This window comes from Schistocerca nitens, chromosome 6 (genome assembly GCF_023898315.1).
Source record: "Schistocerca nitens isolate TAMUIC-IGC-003100 chromosome 6, iqSchNite1.1, whole genome shotgun sequence".
NCBI lineage: Eukaryota > Metazoa > Arthropoda > Insecta > Orthoptera > Acrididae > Schistocerca > Schistocerca nitens.
In genome coordinates, this window is record NC_064619.1 from 304,806,582 (window position 1) to 304,813,869 (window position 7,288).

Below are 7,288 nucleotides of genomic sequence, written 5' to 3' on the forward strand. Positions count from 1 at the left end.
TGCTTCTGTGTGGTATGTTACTGCAGTGCTGAACACAAACTGACTGAAGTTGTTGTTAGTCCGCAGCTCGTGGTCGTGCGGTAGCGTTCTCGCTTCCCACGCCCGGGTTCCCGGGTTCGATTCCCAGCGGGGTCAGGGATTTTCTCTGCCTCGTGATGACTGGGTGTTGTGTGATGTCCTTAGGTTAGTTAGGTTTAAGTAGTTCTAAGTTCTAGGGGACTGATGACCATAGATGTTAAGTCCCATAGTGGTCAGAGCCATTTGAACCATTTTTTGAAATTGTTGTTGATACTGGACTGCTCGCGATGTGTCGCATCGGCAGCGGTGTGTTTATGCGATGGGAAACGGCCACAAATCATGCCAGTAGTAAACACTGTCAATTATACGGACTCTACCTCGATAACGCACGAAGTGTCGCGGGAGAGCTTCTGTGAACTTTGGAAGGTAGGAGAGGACTTACTGGTGGAATTAAGGCTGTGAGAGGGATCGTCAGTCGTGCATGGGTAGCTCAGATGGTAGAGCTTTTGTCCGCGAAAGGCAAAGGTCCCGAGTTCGATTGTCGGTCGGGCACACAGTTTAAATCTGCCGGGAAGTTTCATATCAGCGCACACTCCGCTGCAGAGTGAAAATTTCATTATGAACTGTCTAGGTCAATGAACCTCTACATTTTACGATAGTATTCCAGATTTTCATTGAGCAGTGTAGAAAGTGTTTTCATTATGTATAAATATGATGCTATTAGACCCAGATAAAAAAAAGTACTGGCAGCAGCGCAGAAATGCTCCATTAAGACATCTCATGATTCGAACAGTTACTCATCATAGATTTTAATTAATGTGAGACCCAAACATCGACCCTATCACATGTTTACACGTAGTATAGAAGGTGAACCCGAACTCTACTTACATTTCAGGGATTCCTCAGGGCGTTTTTAGAATACTTTGAAAGGACGAGTGGCTTCCGACAACTCATTACAGAGTGATTACATGTATATATTATGAACTGTGAAGACTACTCTCAAGAACTACTGTAGGGACTTTGATATCGTTTTCACTATGAGATAGACTGATTTTATAGGATGGTATATGTGTACAATTTACAAATGTTTCGCGCAAATTGTCTGAACTTTGATGAATTAAACTAAGTCCTCCGTCGCCTTTTTTTGTTTGTATGTGAAGGCTAAACTTACGAGCTCTACTGTAGAGATTTTGATATGATTTCTGCTAATACGACAGCCGGCAGATGTGGCCGAGCGGTTCTAGGCGCTTCAGTCCGGAACCGCGCTGCTGCTACGGTTGCAGGTTAGAATCCTGCCTCGGTCATGGTTGTGTGTGATGTCCTTAGGTTAATTAGGTTTAAGTAGTTTTCAAGTCTAGGGGACTGATATCGTCAGATGTTAAGTCCCATAGTGCTTAGAGCCATTCTGAACCGCTAATACGACAATTTGTGTATCTGATTTATTTCCCCTGTGTCAGATATCTCTTGCTGCCAGGTCAGAGCCAGCGCAGGTGCTAGTGCAATTATAATCTGTTTGCTACTGCAATTACCCCCACTAGACGTGCGGTCTGACGCACTGCTTCCCGGGCGAGAAGGCCGGCACGAATCCGCCCGGCGGATTTGTGTCGATGTCCGATGTGCCGGTCAGCCTGTGGATGGTTTTTAAGACGGTTTTCCATGTGCCTCGGCGAATCCGAGCTGGTTCCCTTATTCTACCTCAGTTACACTATGTCGGCGATTGCTGCACAAACACTGTCTCCACGTATGCGTACACCATAATAACCTGTAATATGCTAACAACAAATAGGGATCAGGATTCTCGTAAGCGTGTGCCTACAGATGCAGAAGTACAGTGCTGTGTTTTTCGCCACTCCCACAATACAGGGTGTCTGCGCTAGAGGTACACAAAAACATTTGTTTCTATTTAAGTACCTATTAAAGTTTATAAAATTCTTTGTCCAGCCTTGTAAACAGTGTAAACAGGAGCTCAGACATTTTAATTCAAGTTGGAACAGTTCAATGTGGGCACGTTTATGGCTCGACAGACATCGAAACAGTGAAAGGGTCCTGTAGCCACCTTTCATTGCCAACTCTCGTAGTGGTCAAGTCGGCAAAGAGGTTTCCGCTACTTGTGAGAAATCCACCTGCGTTAGGTTGGTGGCGGAAATGGCATCTTGGGGTTTTCCGGTCCACGCGGAGCGTGGAAGAGGCTGGAGAAGCGGGAGGCAGTCTGCCGCCGGTACGGGAAGCGTACACAGCTGTGCTCCAGTCGAAGAAGGGTGAGTTGGACTGACCGCGTGGCGCGTTGTCACATAGAGAGGGGAGCTTTTAGCTTTTGGTCTCGAATTTCGTCTTATAAAGATTTATTTGCTGGGTTGCAGCAGGGAATGCAAGGCTTTTGTAGACTTTCAGTTTGATTCCCAATGTAGTCTTGACTTTGATCCGTGAGAGGAACGCAGCACAAAGGAGTTGCATATGTTGAAGTGCCCTCGGTTCAGTGTGAATGTTTATGTGCCTACAACTGTGTGTGTATGCTTCTAATATTTTCCGGATCTTGGTAATTTTTGAGTATTTGTGAATCTTCTTTGTCTCATGTGACAAAAATTTGGCCACGGTCCATAGAAATTGTCTCTGCGGACTGAGTGGGCACGCGAGTCTGTTATGAAACGTATAGTATTTCACAAGCAATTGTACATGGTTAGCATGCAACAGCAGTCTATAGATGTACTACATCAACGTTTTAAGGAATAAATAATTTTGTCTTCAATCTTATCTAGTGTACCGATGTTACGTCGCCGTTACCTTGTAGTTTTCCTTGTTGGCCCATCTATAGCGTTTCCATGTGCACAGGTGTAGTGATTAGTGTCCCTTTTTTTATCTGAAACAAATGCTCTGGAAGAGATCGTGTTTTCACGAATGTTGCTGCAGGCTGCACTTACACATGGTGTTCACGCCCTCTTTACTTTACTCAACATTTGATTCACGGGAAGAATGCCTGGATCATATTAATAATTACATCCCATTCTTTATCAATGACTTTACAATGAATGTTCTTTTGTGAGTTTTTATTATTAATAAATTAAGTAATTTTCCGACTCAGTGCTACCTCTTCTTTGTCGTGTGGCTAGAGTTGGTGGCGACCCTATCTTTTACATTGATTTCACTGTCAAATAGCATTTTCTTATTCAAAGTGCGCGTGGCTCTTGTAGCTATCAGGATACATTCAAAGGGCGCTTCATGCTTCTTACACATAGCGTCCTTTTATTCACGCTACTTACACATGGCTTACCCTGCTCACGGATTTCGGTAAACCAGAGATCTTCTGATGCGCAGTGAGGATTAGTTATTTTCGGTTGGATGTGCTAATTGGTATATTGTCTTTCTGTGATACAGAATTTACGTGAATTTATGATATAGGTGTGCATTTTCTTACATGTTTTATCTTGTATATGTATTACTGTATAGATATTGTGATTTAGTATTCAGTTGTGTTACAAGTGTGGGTTGACTCCTGTCCTGTGGCGTGTATCGGTGTCATATAGTAAATCTTGGGTGCTTTGTGGGGACTGTGAGTCCATTAGGAGACTTTGGCATTATTCTTGTTGTATTTTGGAGCACGGAGTAACTATCCTTATGATGGAGACGCGTAGCTGTTCAGGGAGCCGCGATCGGAAAAACCTGCCAGACAATAACCCTGAACAAGGACGAGGTCAAAACGTCGAGTCCGACCAGGAACGAAACGCGGAAAACGCAAGTACAAGTGTTGTCCATCCTGAGCCCGCTGTAGTGATTTCGAATCATTCGATAGATGCAAATTCATTACAGGCTATGCTACGACAATTACTAGACAGTAATAGGAGACATATCGAGGAAGTGAATAAAAAACAAGCAGAAGAAAATAGGAGGCATATCGAGGAAGCGAATAAAAGATTGACTAGTGAAGTAATACAGGGTGTTGGGGAGAAACTGGCGATCATTGACCAACGCATCTCCGCCTTAGAAGAGGGGCACCAAGTCATTAGAAAGCAGGTGATGGAGCAAGAAGAAAGGTTCGCTGGGAATATACGTATACTAGCAGAACAATGCCAAAGTGAACAAGCGGCTCTTGAGTCCCGAGTAGGACGAAATTCCGCCAGGGATCTCCGCGCGTTAGCAGAACAATGCCAGAGTGACCACGCGGCTCTTGTGTCCCAAATAGAGGACACTGCGGCTAAGTGCCCGGTCCACCTTAGCGCGCAGGTAGAAACCCTCAGCCAGGCGATAATAGCTCTCGAGCGAGAGCAAGGGCTCACGCAAACAAAACAAGACAAGGACGAAGTCTTGCGTGACATCAAAGAGAAATGGCATGATAAATCCCACGCAGCCATCAGGCAGTATTATATTATCCGGAATGGCATCCTATTTAAGAGGCGAGCTCTGGATGACTCCAGGTGGCTGTTAGCGATTCCGGAGGAACTGGTGAACAAGCTCGTGTGGTACGTGCATTTGAGCTACGGTCACTTTGGTGAGAGGAAATGCTTGGAGAAGCTGCGGGAAACCTGTTACTTTAATAATATGCTTCGGCGTATACGTAAAGTAATTAGGGTATGCAAGCCCTGTCAGCAAGCCAAGCCGCCCACTGTGTCGTTTGCCGCACCAATACACCCGATCGTTCCCAATAAACTCAGGGATCTCGCAGCAGTAGATCTATTCGGTCAGCTAGTGCGTTCTAGGAACGGATTTGCGCACATTTTTGTGGCAGTAGAGCTGACGTCAAAATTCGTCTACCTCACCCTGCTGCGTAGGGCCACCGGGAAGGCAGTAGCTGCCGCGTTCGCAAATCACTTCTTACGGGAGGTTGGCACTGTGAAGCGTGTGATTTCGGACAACGGGCCACAATTCAGGTCACGTCACTGGGAGCATATGCTTCGGAGAAAGCGAGTGAAACCGATCTTTATCTCCCTTTTCTGCCCTTCAGCAAATCCTTGTGAAAGGTGGATGAAGGAGATTGGAAAATTGTGTAGGTTATACTGCCACCGTGACCACCGGACGTGGGACACGAAACTAGCCGGTTTCCAGAACATATTAAATGAGTTGCCAAATTCCTCGACGACGTTGCCACCGATTCTGGTCCTGAAAAACAAGGAGCCTCCGAGTAAAATAAAAGAGGTGGTTCCCTGGCCAGTAGAACCCAGGTTACGAAGATCTGCAATTGTGGAGCTTGCCCTGAAAAATATAAAGAGTGCCGCCGAGGCTCGGATAAGAACCTACAAAAAGAAGGTGCGGAATATAACTTTTCACGTGGGCCAGAAAGTACTTGTACGCTCGCACAAGCTCTCTAATAAACGGGCTGGGTTGTCAAAGAAGTTCTTCTTCTTATTCAACGGGCCGTACAGAATCAAGCGGATTCCACATCCGAATGCGCTTGAAGTAGAAACACTCCGCTCTCGAAAGTCGAAGGGCCTGCACCACATCTCCAACGTAAAACCTTACATTGAATAAGAAGCAGAAGATCTTGCCCCTCGGCGGTCGGAATGACATATTGCCCATATGCTTTTTCGCATTCATTCTTTTGTGAGTAAAATTACAGTGCATATTTTCCAATGTTTTGATTCACTCTGGCGTGATTAAAATTAAAGTGTATATTTTCTGTGTATTGTAAAGGGTCCCCCAATATGTGTGTAGTTATTTCTTCTTGTCAGCAGAAAGGAGTAGTGTTGTGCAGTTTCAAAACATCTGAATGTGAATGATTATGAGGCTCATATGAAGCGTTTCCTATTACAGTAAGATGGCTTTCGTTATTTGATGACTAAAAAGGTATCGGGTTTGTTGGCGTGGCGAGTCAATGGTCGTAAGGTAATTCTTGATGATAAATTACAGTTTTAGTGTTCTTATTCCCCTTAGGTGAGCATGATTCAGTGAGATTTTTCAAATGTACTGCGATGTTAATGAAGCCACTTGGTGACTTGTAAGTGAAGGACTTGTGTATGAAGGGAGATTAATAGTGTTTGATTTTCAGAGTTGCCATCTCATAAGATATTTGGAAAGTGTAACTTGCCGTCACATACTACTAGGTACGGTTGAGGACACCAGGGTGTGAAACCCCAGAAGATGTATATGGAAACAGCTTATAAACTCAAGCAGCTTGATATTTAATAGAGAATCAATGCGACTACCACCAAGCTAAAATAACATGACGGTAGGCGAGGACCCCTGGGGACATGTGGTAAGTAAGTGTGTAATCATTATGAGTATCTTATGATAGCAGTAAGTTGGGTACTCATGGCCCTGGACAATGGATTTCTTTTGACAGTATTTTTTTATGTACTTATAGGACGAAGTGTTTATGTGTTTGCTAATAGGATAGGATGATTTTTATTTTCATTTTTATGCCCACTGACCTTTTGCATTAGTCTGATGAATAGATGTTGAAACATTTACCATTCCAGATGTGACTTGAATGAACCTTCTGTGTCTCATTAATCATAACTTTTATTATGCAATGTCCATAGAAAAGAAGTCTCGGAAATTTTTCACAGATCAGCAAACATGTTCTGCAAACCTTGGAGGAGCAGTCAATGAACAACGATATGGGTATTGGTGTTGAAAGGAATATTTTGTTTATATGTGGGAATTGTAGTCGGGCTATATGGTGATGGTGACTAGTACGAGCTGTGTAGATTGTGTGTGAGAGCGTAGTTAGGAGCAGGTAGAGTTTTGTGTCTGTAGCTAGCAGCGGCGCCAAATCCTATCCAAATCCTGACCAAACCTTGTACAAGATCTACCCTGAATGATTGACAGCAGATGTAATGCTGGAACTATATTTTATAAAAAAGGATTTTTTGTTTGTTTGAATATTGGTTATTTAATACAACAGTATTCAGCTTCCCGCCACTTGTTCGTAACTATGATGTGTTATGTCCTCTAGCGCGGTGTAGATCCGTTGTCTCAAACGTACCAGATCTCGAACCTTTGTTCTGTAAGCAATGTTCTTGATAAACTGTATGCATTGAAACCCTGCGTAGTTGGATCGGTAGACCGAGGGAGCAGGTAAGGAGACCACGTCTCCTCTCCGAACCATCGTTCAGGAAACGTCTCATGGGAAAATATGGTAACATCCCAATGATTGTGCGGACGGGTGGGGTGGGGGAGGGGGCGGGGGGGGGAGGTGCGCCGTCGTACTCGAAAATAACGTCGGAAGGCGTCTGTGGAATTGCATAGTTCGCCAACATGTCGAGATTAGTGTGCCATGTAACTGCTGGACGCATGCGACTCAGCGCAGTTCACGAAATGGTGAGGTTCACACCTTGGA